At 38.8% G+C, this 14765-nt stretch overlaps 1 pseudogene; it reads left to right on the top strand.

The window, feature by feature from the left end:
* The first annotated feature begins 1276 nt into the window (after positions 1–1276).
* Positions 1277–2429, top strand: LOC141514797 (alpha-ketoglutarate-dependent dioxygenase alkB homolog 3 pseudogene; annotated as a pseudogene).
* Positions 2430–14765: the final 12336 nt, after the last annotated feature.

Raw genomic sequence — 14765 nt, 5'->3', positions numbered from 1 at the left:
TTATACAAGAGGTATACTCCTTGAAAATTAGAAGGAATCAAACAGAACTCAATGACTTCATGATATAATAAGAAATATTAAAATAAAATAAAAAATATTATAAAACAGAAAAAAGATGAATTATATCCTATCAAAAACACTGACATGATTTTTCAATTGACTTCCAGCCAAAACGGCAACAGAGAAGACAGGCACTGTGATAAGTGCTCCTCTTTCCCCTCAAAAACAACATGAGAGAAACCTCTTAACAAAAATTCAATCAACAAAACCCAAAAAGAGAAACTAGGAGAAGAATACCTACCAAGAAGGTCTGTCTCAGGGGTCTGTGGGTGAACCAGGAGACAAGAGCAGAGGATCAGCGCAGAGACAGCACCTGGGGGTAGCCAGAGGGCCAGCCTCAGCCATAGAGACTTCAATGAGTGGCCAGGAACTACTGGAGGGTGAGTTCTAGCACAGTGCCTCAGAGCATGCCTGAAGAACAACCAGCTGGGCCAGGGACCTGAGCTCCATACTTTCAGCTGAGCCCTTTGCCCAGAACAAACAATAAACAATCTCCCCAACCCTTCAGGGCTACAGAGTTCACTCTACAGAAAGAAATTAACTCCCTTCCCCCAGGGCCCAGCTTCAGTGTTCAAGGTCAACTCAGACCCTGCTGCTAAGGACCTCAAACACTCCAGAGAAAGCAAACAGTGGCCCCTACTGACTGGCCCTTGGAATTACTAAATCAAGTGAGCAAAGCCTCTAGAATCGTCAAGAGCAAACCTCTGAGAGCCAGCTCCCTCCCCCCAAAAAACAAGATCCTAGAAAGATGAAAAAAGGCCATAGTAAGGGGGTCCATGAAGAAATACTTAGCAGTGAAAAATTCTAACCCAGAAAGATCTAGCACTGCTGAGGAGACTATGAATTGGTCTCCAGTCCAGAAAGACTTCCTTGAAGAAATCAGGAAGGAGTTTAAAAATCAATTGGAAAAATTGGGAAAAGAAACTCAAGAGAAAATTAACATCTCACAATATGAAAACAAATTCTTGGAAAATAAAAGGGGACAAATGCAAAATGAGAATAACTCTCTCAAATCTTCAATTGGGCAAATGCAAAAAGGAAATGATTCAGCCGACCCCGGAAGCCGCTGTGGCGCCAGCGGGGTCAGCAGGAAGTGCTTCTGGGCAGGTGCCGGAGAATGTAGCACATCTGCTCGGTGTCCCACCCGGCAACGTGCATTTGCCGAAGCCCCGGACCGCTGCCCAGTGGGATCTGCGCAGTGCGGCCCTCAGGAGAAAGCAAACAAGACAATGAAGACTGGGAAAAGCTTTTGTGACCATGGATGACAAGAGACAAAGAGTCCGAGTGCAGGGAGGCTGGGCAGGCCTTGCCAACAAGAGTCAGGCCAAGGCTCTCAGTGACAAAGGCCACCCCCAACAAGGCCTCGGACAGACCTGGATGAAGAAGGAGTCACCTCTGCCTGAAAGACAGTTTGTGTATAAAGAACCAAAGGAACAAGTATTACGTCAGATCCCTGACCCACAAATGATTGACAAAGAAGGTGTCTATGAAATCAGCGTATCACCTACAGGAATTTCTAGGATACATTTGTTTCCCAATTTCATTGAATCAGAAGAAGCAGATTGGATTTTTGAACAACTCTGCTAAGATGTTCCATGGAAGCAGAGGACTGGTATTCGAGAAGGTCTTGATTATCTGCAGCCAAGATTGACAGCATGGTTTGGAGAACTCCCTTACACTTATTCCAGAGTTACAATGGAGCCAAATCCTCAATGGCATCCTGTGCTGAGCATGCTGAAGAACCACATCAAGGAGAACACTGGCCACACCTTCAACTTGTTACTCTGCAACCTTTATCACAACAACAAGGACAGCGTGGACTGGCACAGTGATGATGAGCCCTCACTGGGAAGATGCCCCATCATCGCCTCCCTCAGCCTGGGGGCCACACGCATCTTTGAAATGAGGAAGAAGCCCCCCCAGAAGAGAATGGAGACTATACATATGTGGAAAAAGTAAAGATACCCTTGGATCATGGGACATTGTTGTTGATGGAGGGAGCTACACAAGCTGACTGGCAGCATCGGGTGCCTAAGGAGTACCATTCTAAGGAAGCAAGAGTGAACCTGACCATTAGGACTGTTTTCTCTGAGTCCAGCGCCATGGATTCAAGAGCGACCTAAATGCTTTCTGGGAGAAACTGCTCTTGAAATAATCACCTTTTGATATCAAACATTTCAAGACGAATGTGGACATGGGCATTCAGTTGCATAGGGGGATGAGAGTCTAATTGGTGCCTTAGCTGAGAGTTCTGTTAAATGATAGCAAGCAGTTTGTGTTTAGAATATGCTTATTATGGGAATAATAATCCCTAAACAGATCTCGTACTTGTGGATTTACTTTGTGCAAATTAAAATCTATTGTGGTTGTACTCAGAAAAAAAAAAAGGAAATGATTCTCTCAAAATTACAGTTGGTCAAAAATAGAATTGACCAACTGGAAAAGAGTTGCAAAAGATAAATGAAGAAAAAGCTTCTCTTAAAAAAAGAATGGAATCAGCAGAAACTAATGACTTCATGAGACAACAAGATTATGTTAAACAAACCCAAAAGATTGAAAAAATAGAAGAAAATGTAAAATACCTCATCAGCAAAACCACTGACCTCAAGAACAGAACAAGATGGGAAAACCTGAAAATTATAGACCTTCCTAAAAACATTGAAGAGAAAAAAAGTCTGGACTTAATATTACAGGATTTAGTGATGGAAAACTGCCCTGATATCATGGAACAGAGGGCAAAATAGTTATTGAAAGAATACATTGATCTCCTCCAGAAAGAGATCCTAAAATGAAAACACCAAGGAATGTTGTAGCCAAATTACAGACCTATCAGGTAAAAGAGAAAATCCTGCAAGAAGCTAGAAAGAAAAAACTTAAATACCAAGGAGCCTCAGTAAGAATTACACAGGACCTGGCCACAGCAACATTAAAGGATCAAAGGGCCTGGAATGAGATATTACAAAGAGCAAAGGAACTTGGAATGCAGCCAAGAATCCACTACCAGGCAAAGCTGAGCCTTGTCTTCCAGGGGAAAAGATGGACATTTAATGAAATGGGACTTCCAACATTTCATGATGAAATGATCAGAGCTAAATAGAAAATTTGGACATCAAACAGAAGGCTGAAGAGACACATGAAAAGGAAAAAAATATATATAAAAACTTTTCAAATAAGATGAAACTGGCTATATACCCACTTGGGAGAAAGAGTTTCATAACTATTGAGAACTGTAACTCTATTAGGGAGAATATACATAAACAGAAGTGATACACACTCATAACTTTTCTGTGACTCAGAATGATTTAAAAACAATATCTCCTTCAAAAGGGGGACAGTAAGAAAAAGGGAGGATGGAGGGAGATTGAATGGGGTAAATATCATTACATCAAGAGGCACAAAAAAACCTATTGCAATTGAGAGGAAGAAGGGAAGAGGTGAGAAGCACCTGAATCTTCATCTCATCAGACTTGGCTTAAAATTAACATAGATACACTTAGTTAAGTTAAGAAACTAATCTTATTTTTCAAGCATTAAAAAAGTAAAAAGGGGAGGAGGGACAGAGAGGGGGAGAAAAGGGGGAACTGACAGAAGGAAGGGATGAAGGTAAAAGGGAAAGGGGAAAGAAAGGTGTGAGGGGTTGATATAAGAGAGCAAACACACTGAAGGTGGTGGTATTCAGAAACAAAACACTGGAGAATATGGATAAAGGGGAAAAGGGGGAAAATACAAACAGAAGGAAGATAGCATGGAGGTCAATAAAGAGTTAGTAATTATAACTTTGAATGTGAATGAGATGAACTTTCCCTTAAAATGTAAGCGAATAGCAGAGTGGATTAAAAACCAGAATCCTAGAATATGCTGCTTACAAGAAACTCATTTGAAGCAGCGAGATACATATAGAGTAAAGCTAAAAGGTTGGAGCAAAATATATTTTGCTTCATCTAAAGTGAAAAAAGCAGGGTAGCAATCCTTATCTCAGAAAAAGCAGCAGCAAAAATAGATCGCATTAAAAGAGAGAAGGAAGGAAACTATATCCTCCTAAAAGGTACCATAAACAATAAAGTAATTTCAATACTAAATATGTATGCACCCAATTGTACAGCATCCAGATTCTTAGAGGAGAAGTTGAAAGAACTACAGGAAGACATAGACAACAAAACTCTACTAGTGGGAGACTTCAACCTCCCACTCTCAGATATAGATAAATCTAATCATAAAATAAACAAGGAAGTTAAGGAGGTTAATAGAGCATTAGAAAATCTAGATATGATAGACTTATGGAGGAAACTGAATGGGGATAGAAAGGAATATACCTTTTTCTCTGCAGTATATGACACTTACACAAAAATTGACCATGTACTAGGGCATAAAACCTAATGATCAATTGCAGAAAGGCAGAAATAGTGAATATATCTTTTTCAGATTATAATGCAATAAAAATCATATGCAATATTGGGCCAGGGAGATATAGACCCAGAACTAATTGAAAACTAAATAACCTCATTATAAAGAATCAGTGGATCAACAACAACAAATTATAGAAAGAATGAATTATTTCATCCTAGATAATGAACAATAATGAAACAACATACCAAAACCTATGGGATACAATCAAGGCAACTGTCAGGGGATATATTATATCTTTAAATGCTTACATAAATAAATTAGAGAAAGAAGGGTAAAGAAAGAAGGCCCCCCAACTTGTTTTAGCCCCATTATGTAAAATAGGGGACCCTTGTGCCTTCTTCCTGGTTTGGGGAGAAAGAGGGACTGGGTGAATGGCTTTTTTCCCTTAAACTTATACATGATTACAAATTTTAAACCTCATCCCCTAAAGGCATTAGCTGGATTGAGAAAGCCCCACCCTTGTGGGGAGGAGAAATGGGTAGATTGATTGATAAGGCTTGTGGTCAATTAGTTAAGTGAAAAAAAGGGGAAGATAACTTTTTCTGGGACTAGGAAATTCAGATTTCATCTTTTCTTTAAGCCTGTGCTAATAACTAATATCTCTGTAACAGAGTAACTGGATTTGAACTTTATAAAGTAACTTAAGAATGAATACACTCAACTTTAACTATTGATTGGCTATTTCAAAATCTTAATTATATATTGGAGGTTCCTCAAGAAATTGTAATTGATTCTAAAAATTATTTTTTGACTGTTCTTGATTGGTACATTCAAAAACATAATTATAATATAAATATATGCATGTATTTAAATATTAATAGGATGTTTTCACATCTCTCCACTGGCCTGGAGAGGTTGGAAAATGTTTCTGTATTTTGAGATTTTGTTGACAGCCAGGGTGTCCAAAAATCTCATTCTGGTAAATTTGAAATCTTTATACAAAAGAGTTGTCTGGGGCGGCCAGGTGACGCAGTGGATAGAGCACCAGCCTTGGAGTCAGGAGTACCTGGGTTCAAATACACCTCAGACACTTAATAATAACCTAGCCGTGTGGCCTTGGGCAAGCCACTTAACCCCATTGCCTTGAAAAAAAAAATCTAAAAAAAAAAAAAAGAGTTGTCTGTGTTTGTGTCTGTATCTAAACTCCTGTGTGTATGTAATTCAGATCTGAAATAGTTACCTAAGTTAAATGTTACTCCTTTTAGTGTGGATTTTAAATTTAATTGTTTTAAAAAGTCTAATTTAAAATGAAGTAATTAATAATGGAGTTGGAATCTGAGCCTATCCCCTTACTAGAGAATCTTAATACATTTGTACATTTGAAAGTGTGTAAATTGAAAAGTTTGTGAAATGTTCTCACCTGTGAACTAAATTTTTGTTGACTTAATATTCATTGACAGCTGTATTCAACTTGGGTTAATTGAGACTTTAAGGATTACGAAAATGTAGATTTTCTGCCCTCAAGAGACTTTGAAAAGGAGATAAGGAGACTTCTGGAAGGAAAAGACCCCCACTTTGTGTTTAAAAACTAAAAACTATAGGAGAGCTAAATCAGAGAGTAATTTAGTCACCTTTGACTTTTCAAAGTATTTGAAAATTTTGTAACAAATCTGGGAATTTTTAAGGTGTTATTAAGAAGGAAAATATAATTGGGTACATCAAGTAATTTGGGAATATCGAATCATATATAATTATTATGTTTACTGATTTCATTTGGGAAAGAAATGCTATACTAAATTTTATTATCTGATTTGTTTTGATGTTAAGATATTGATAAAATATCTTCAACAATCTAAGAAGGTCTTTTGTTGGTAAAGGAAGAAAGTTTGTAATAATTTTTCTCTTATCACACATTTATGGAAGGGAATATATATATGTATATGTCTGTATGTAAATATTATATATAAATCTGCTTAACATAGGTTATTTGAAAATAAGAAAATGTATTAATTGCCTAGCATTTATAGCATAAACAAAAATTACATTGGAGTTTTAAATGTATCATATATATAAAATTGAATTCTTGGAGGATCTGGGTAAAAAGGTTTGGAAGACAAAAGTGTAAAGATAGAGGTATATTCATTTTGCTCTTGTTCTAAGGGGAATGAGTTGTTTAAATAAGAATCTTATGTTCAATGTAAATTAATAATATATGTTTAATTTTTAAAATGTCAAGAATGTGGACTTTTTCATGGTAATTTCAGACAACTGATGTGAGGGGGCTCTGAAAGATGACTGAACAAAAAGCAATTATGTGGTCCTACTGTAAGGTAACTTATTGATGAGTAAGATGTATTTATCAATTATGTGATATTCTTTTGTAACTTCAAAGAAATTATATTTATAATACTTTATTATCTCTTGTGAACATAAAAACTATTTGAATAATGTAATGTTAAAGCCTAGAATTAACATGTGATTGCTTTGAAGGGGTAATAATTATCACCCCTTCTGGATCTATGCATTACATAATGATGGAAATATTATTTTGTAAAATTTAAAAACTCATCTTAATTGACTTGAATATCTTGTTTTATTGCACTGGAATCAATAATACATGTTAGAAATTTAAAGTCACCTAAGATGTTCTAATGGTTTTAAAGACTTCTGAAAGTGAAAATTTATATTTTGAAAATGGCTAGTAGTTAAATTTATGTATAGAAGTTTCTAGCTATATATGTAAATTGGAACTAAACATCTTTGAGGGGAAAGTACATATGTAACATGAAGAATATAAAATAATGGTGTTGATTTGAGACTTCTCTGTGGCAATCTCTAGCTAATTGTTATGTGAGAATTATGGAGATGATGGGCAACCTCCTAGTTAGTTATTTTAACATAGTTAATAGGGGCAGCTAGGTGGCGTATGGGTTCAAATCCGGTCTCAGACACTTAATAATTACCTAGCTGTGTGGCCTTGGGCAAGCCACTTAACCCCATTTGCCTTGCAAAAAAAAAAAAAAAAACATAGTTAATAGCTAAATGGGTTCATTGCAAAAAGTTGATTTTATAAAAAAATTCTAAATATGAATTAGGGTTGCATTTTTACATCTCAAAATCTGTTTATTACATTTCATTTACAGCACTGTCCTTAGGTACATGAGCAACAATTGAATTATAATTTTTCCCTGGGTTTCTTACACTAAATTACAGCTTGGCACACTCTTGGTTCTCCATAGTACTCAAGTCACCTAAAGCTCTGGATAGGTAATAGTTGTATTACAATGTATTGATAATTGATCTGTCTGCTAAAATAGAAAGACAACAATTTTCCAGTGAAGCCATTAGCCCTATGGGATTTGATGTTAATATTGCAGATGAGCAGAGTAGCCTTTGAAAGAATGACCCTAACCTCAACTGGGGCAGGATTCTTTTAAAGGAATCACTCACCTGGCAGACCTGGAGCCTGGCTTACTGAAAACGATTGTCTGAATGACTTCTGCCTCTAAAGGACATCTAATTCATAAGGGAACATGTTCTCATGTTCCTCTGCTTTGTAATAGAAAATTGCCATGATCATTCCAGGTGTATCATAATTAAGTATGAGAGTGAGCCATTGGAACTCTATCATCTAAATTTTAAATTATTGGTAAATATTTTGTCTTGGCCTTTTAACATAGCATATGACTTTTTATCACAACAAATTCCCTTATGGAAAAGAAATATCAGTATGGCTGCTTATATCAGAATAATGTCTATTAATCTATTTTTTTAACTGCTTTAAAAAAGAGATCCATTCTTCAACTAGAATTTTTATTCATTCTAAACATGGCCAAAGCTAAAATTTTGTAGCAAGTTACCTTTAGGACACATGCAGTTTTAAATGCTTATTCAGTACATTTGTTTATACTATTTTTGAGCTTTTGGCTGCAACTTAATGTGGCATCCATTAACAAATCTGTGCTATTTTGGAACCCATATTCTTATAAAAGGTATTTTGATACTGGCTTAGGATCATAAAAGTATAATTCTTGCTCTTTATAGACTTTCTAGTTTTTCCCCCCTAATTATTGGACCTCTGTTAAATAGCCTTCTCTGTTAAAATATCTCTCTGGTTTTTGCTTGTTCAATTTTTTTTCCCTTGAGTTTCGTTTCTCTAGCTGTATATCTCCAAGACCAGACTCTGCCATACAACTGTGCCAGTTAATCATTCTGCGGACCCTGCCTCAATGAAGTTCTCAATGCAATGCATTCATCTCCAAATGGACTCTGAAAGGCCCAGAAGAATCTGGGTCCCAAATAATTTTGAGGGGGAAAATGATGTAGAGAATTATGCATGTAGCAGAAACAAAATCTGTAATCTTAAATGCTGTTAAATCTTGTTAAATGGATGGAAGTTCTCCACTCTTGAGATGTAAATTGACTCCCATAGTTTTATTGCTTAATGTAAAATTTGTATCCTGGTCTCCTCAGTCTTCAACCCTCTACCCAATTCTGGTCAGGTAAGGGGGGAAAGGGAATTCCCCTTTTGCGCTCTAGATAAGGGGCAAGATTGTAAAACCTGAGTTGGATCTCTACTAGAGGCAGTCAATTGGCCCAGTCAACTCTACTTGACTTCTTTTATTTCTGTCTCTCTTTACCTATATTCTGTCTGCCAGGTCTTTATTATCAGTCAGTCATAAGTGCTTCTGACCCTTCAGGAGGAGTTTTTTTAAACCTGTTTAGTTTGTTATATTCAATAATAAAACCTGAGCAGGGTTAACACCCCAGAGAGCTGCAAATTCATTTGCCTTTTCAGTGGTCTTAAATCTTCTGTCTTCAGTCTCTAAATCTTTAAAAATTGGCAACATTGGTCTTAGTATTAAGCTTTACCCCATTTCTTAATTAAACTTGAATATGGATTCCCCATTCCTAGAAAGAGTCTTTAAGTTAAGTTCTTTTCATTTATTTTAAAAATAAAGCTAGAAAATTTCCCAACCAGAATTTACTCTTTCAATTAATGAGAAGCTGTTAACTTATAGAAATACTTTTGGACCTCCCCAGGTTTTAGGTCTGGCTGGCTGCCCCCATCCCCCCAAAGTCTCCTCCAGCATGAAGTCCTAGACAAGTGGGCAGACTCTCTGTAAAGCCTGGGAGTTGGGACTGAGCAACCACATGGGTAGACCGGAGAAAGGTTGCACCCCCAAAGCATGAAAAAGGAATGGGGTGTTCTCTCAGACAGTTTGATGAACTTACACTATGTTCTGGGGAAGGGCAACCAGGAGGGTGCTTCAATTGGGGATAAGATTAGCAGTTTTTTTCCCCGGGGGCATGAGCCCCTCCCTTCCCTCTTCCTGCCACCTGAGAGGGGTGGAAAGAGTTTTGTAAAAAGAAAGGCTCCATTTCTCCTCTCTCAGAGTGAGAGAGAAAAAAAGGGGAGAAAAGAAAAGACAAAGAGACTGACAGCGTGGCAGAGACTCTCTCCTTGGAAGCCACAATCACTAGATTAATACAATCCATGATACCCAGAGGGCGGATTTCTAAGAAAGAGATTCCAAGAAGCCTTCTCTGATGGGAGGGAAAGCAAAGGCAGAACAGATTAGGGAAATCAAGGCAGGGGATGTGATAGTTAAGTAATTGTCACTCCAGAAACAAGGGGAGAGAGTAGAAATCAAGTCAATTCCTTAAAAAAAGAACAACCCAGATTTCTAAGACATAAAAAGACTTTTTTTTTAAAATAACTTCTCCAGCTAAAGGGGGAAAAAAGTGGGGAGGATTCTTGCTAGTCTCTTTAGACGATACTCCCTCCCAGGTTTACTGCACCTGGATAGGACCACTGGGAAAGGAAAAAAAATCCATCTCTTAAACTGAGTATTGAAATCTTTGCGCTGATTGAACTTTAGCCTAAAAAACCTTGTAACTAGCTAAGAGTTGATGAACCTACTCACTGCTCATTTATCCTGTGGTATTCTATTAGTCTATAATAGAACCACAGGAAAAACTGCTGTGTGGTCTTTGGGGTCTGAGCAAGAGTTACACGGCTCTGCCTAGCCGTGGGGGTCCAAGCAAGTCAAACTAAGTGTGCTATAGTAACAGCTTCCTGTTTATTGCCTCTAATCATCCCCCCCCCCAAAAAAAAAACCTTACATAGTATGCACTTCTCACAATTTCCTGGGAACAAGAGAAGGGTTAGGTGAGAAGGCTGGCTGAGAGTCCTATTTGATCTTATCTGCAAGATATGGGCATGGTTCAGGGGTGCTTCACTTTCTAGAAGTCTGAGTGAGTCCAGGGCCAGATTCATATCCCTTTGTGGATTGCCAATATGATGATGGGGAAATTGGTGGTGCCATCATAAAGATGAGAGCTCTTTTGAAGTGAGAAACTCAGGAGTAGCCCTAGAGTTGGGAAAGCTCAGGATTTTTATTTTTAAAAGCCTGCAAAATTCACAGATTAAACTTTTTTCCTGGAGAAACAATAAATTATTTGAGGACAAAAGATCTAGGCAAGAATGCTTGAGAAAAAGAGAAAGGAAGAAGATGGTGACAAGAAGTGATCCAGTCTTAGGCGCTCTGTGATAAAACTTGAAACTAAGGACTCTAAACTAAACTTTCAAGAGACAGAACTCACAAAGGGACCCATTGAGGCAGTTCTCTTACTCAAGGTAATCTGGAAAAGAGCAGAAAGGCTCTGCTCCCCGGGGTTGGGGGGTGTCCCGCCAGAGTGAAAGAACTTCAGCCTCCCGGAGGCAGCAACAGGGAGCTGGGAGCCATGGCTCACAGCAGCGGGGAAGTCTCCTGAGTTGCACCCCAGGGAGCACCGGGCACAAAGTGGGGGAACAGCAGGGAACCTCTGCCAGAGGGAGCACATGGAGCCCAGCTCTCAGGGCACACAGCGAGCAGCTTGGTCTTTCCCCAGCCCAGATCCAGAAACAAAAGCAGGCAGAGGTGGTAAGCAGGAGCCCCCAGGGCATGAGCCCATTGAGCTAAGGAAGGGGAGTGAAGAGAGACTGCAGAGCTCTGTCCTTTGCCCCTGGAACAGGACTCTGGGGCTCTGACCACATTCAGATCCTGATCGCAGTCTAGGCCCCCCAATAGAAGAGCAGCCCCCCCTCCCACCTCGGCCCCGTGGCAGAGGGGGGCGCTTATGGTCATTCACAGACCAGGAGGGAGGACAGAGCCTCACACACTGAGACCCTTGTGGGAGTGTCCCAAAAGCTCAGGAAGCACCCCAAAACCAGGCCCAGGCTGGGAAAATGAGCAAGCAAAGAAACAAGAGGAAGACCATTGAGAAATATTTTGCAAATGAGCCCAAGAAGGATCCAAATACTCAGTCTGAAGATGAGGAAGCACAAGCTCCTGAATCTAAAGACTCCAAGAAAAAACAGAAATTGGGCTCAGGCTATGACAGAGCTCAAAAAAGACTTTGAAAATCAAATGAGGGAGTTGGAAGAAAAACTGGGAAAAGAAAGGAGAGAGATGCAGGAAAAACATGAAAATAAAGTCAGCAGCCTAGTCAAGGAAATCCAAAAAAATGCTGAAGAAAATAGCATGTTACAAACCAGCTTAGGTTAAATGGATAAAACAGTTCAAAAAGTTATTGAGGAGAAGAATGCCTTAAAAAGCAAAATTGGACAGATGGAAAAAGAGATAAGAAAACTCTCTGAGGAGAACAAATCCTTCAGACAAAGAATAGAATTCAGGGAGATTGATGAATTTACCAGAAATCAGGAATCAGTACTTCAAAACCAAAAAAATGAAAAATTAGAAGAAAATGTGAAATATCTCATTAAAAAACAATTGATATGGAAAACAGACTTAGGAAAGATAATTTAAAAATTATTGGAATACCTGAAAGTCATGATCAGGAAAAGATCCTTGACATCATTTTCAAATAATTACTACAGGAAAATTGCCCTGATATTCTAGAAGCAGAGGGCAAAATAGAAATGGAGAGAATCCACCGATCCTCCTGAGAAAGAGATCCCCAAAAAACAACCCTTAGGAATATTATAGCCAAATTCCAGAACTCCCAAGTCAAAGAGAAAATATTACAAACAGCCAGAAGGACACAGTTCAAATATCGTGGAGCTGCAGTCAGGATCACACAGGACTTAGCAGCAACTACATTGGAAGCTCGTAGGACTTGGAATACAATATACCGGAAGGCAAAAGAGCTTAGAATGCAGCCAAGAATGAACTACCCAGCAAGGCTGAATGTCCTCTTCCATGGAAAAAGATGGACTTTCAATGAACCAGGGGAATTTCAAAAGTTCTTTTGGAACGGCCAGAGCTGAACAGAAGGTTTGATCTTCAGATACAGGACTCAGGTGAAGCATGGAGATTGGAGGAGAGGGGGAAAATATGAGGGACTTAATGATGAGGAACTGCATGTATTCCTGCATAGAAAAATGACACTGATAAAACTCATATGAACCTTCTCAGTTAATAGAGCAAGTAGAGGTAGCTTTTATAGTTGAAGCACAGGAGAAAGCTGAATTTGAAGATAAAATATGGTGTAAAAATGGAGTCAATAGAAAAAAAGGGAAATAGAATGGGAGAAAGAAAAAGGAGAGGGGAAATAGGCCAAGATATTTCATATAATAAGATTTTTTTTTATTACAACGAGCTATTGAAATGATATGGAAGGGGGGAGGGCAAGGGGGAATGAGGGAACCTTTGCTCTCATCAGAGGTGACTAGGAGAGGAAATAGCATATATACTCAATGGGGTATAGACATCTGGAGTAAGAAGGAGGGGGGAGCAGGGGGAATGGGTGGGGATGTGAATAAAGGAGGAGAGGATGGACCATGGGGGGAGAGTGGTCAGATATAACACATTTTCTTTTCTACTTCTTGCAAGGGGCTGGGATTGGAAGGCCTGTCCAGGACCATAGGGCCAGGTGGATTCTGTGCCTAAGGGGTGGTATGGGGGCTCAGGGCTTCTTGGCCCCAGGACCAGGGATCTGTCTGCTGCACCACTCAGCTACCCTACAGCAGAGTCAGAGTGAAAGGAGAGAGAAAATAGAGTACATGGTAGTGGAGAAATAAGAAAGGAGGGAGTTGTGATCAGCAATGGCAACGTTGGAAAAATATGGAAGCAGCTTTTGCGATGGACTTACCATAAAGAATGCAATCCACTCATGACAGAGTTGTTGGTGTTGGAACAAAGACTGAAGCACATTTTTTACTATTATTATTTTGGGGAGGGTGCAGGGCAAATGGGACTGGGTGGCCTACCTGGGGCCACATAGCAGGGTGATCTTTGGGGTGTCTGAGGCCGGATTTGGACCCATGTGCTCCTGGTTCAAAGGCCAATGCTCTGTCTGCCACCCAGCCACCCCTACTATGATTACTATTTTATTTTATTTTGGGTCTTTTTTTCCCCTTCTTTTTGCTTTTTGCAGGGCAGTGGGGATCAGGTGGCTTGCATGTCACATGGCTGGGTGATTGCTGGGTCTGCGGGGCTGGATGTGGGCTCGGGTGCTCATGGCTCCAGGGCTGGTGCTTCATCCATTGTGCCACCTGGCCACACCTACAATTATTACTATTATTTTTTTTATTTTAATTTTTTCTCTCCCTTTTACTTTATCGCCCAAGCAAGTCTATATTCATGGGGGGGATAGGTATTTTGTTTACTCTTAAACAAGATTATTTTATTAATGTAAAAAAAACCATTTGTACAAAATGAGAATTAAAAAATAAAATAAAATATAAAATAAAAAAAATGAGAAAGAAAGGAAAACCTCCATAAGAGCTGATTGAGTCAGGCCACTGCCATGAAGGGAATTTAGGTAAGACTTTTATATTCTTGTCAACAGTTAGGTAGCCATTCTGAGAGGCAGGAGGTTAGATGACTAGTTAAGGTAGTTGATGACTGGGTAAGGGATTCAAAAAAGTTAACAACCAGTTAATGTCCAAATAATTGTCTTAAGTATACAAAAATATACACTGAAAGGTAATTTAATATTTCATGCATGTAATACTCAAATAATAACAATAAGAGAGGTTCACAAAACTAGATTATAAGAGTTTTAAAATATTAAATAATACCTGGTAAAAAAAAGCATCTTAAATGGACATTAATATCCTTTATCAAAGATCACAAGATATTGCACAAAAATTTATTGAAAAGTATATGCATCAAATAACTAAGCAAGAACTTCTCGAGGAATTTGGGTTCCACAAAAATGCTAAGGGAAAATTGTTAGTTTACAAAGACTGGGGTCTGCCTATATTATTCCCTATGGGCAGGTACTGAGTCAAGACAAAAGATTTAGCCTCAATCTAATCAAAACAGATTAATCCAGGTTTGCCCCACCTAGTTCTAAATTAACCTAGGGTCCTCTGTGCACGCTCAAGGAGGTAGCTGTTCTTGCTTATT

This window comes from Macrotis lagotis, chromosome 1 (assembly GCF_037893015.1).
Source record: "Macrotis lagotis isolate mMagLag1 chromosome 1, bilby.v1.9.chrom.fasta, whole genome shotgun sequence".
NCBI lineage: Eukaryota > Metazoa > Chordata > Mammalia > Peramelemorphia > Peramelidae > Macrotis > Macrotis lagotis.
The sequence above is the reverse complement of the archived record's forward strand: the minus strand, read 5'-3'. Positions and strand labels throughout refer to the sequence as shown.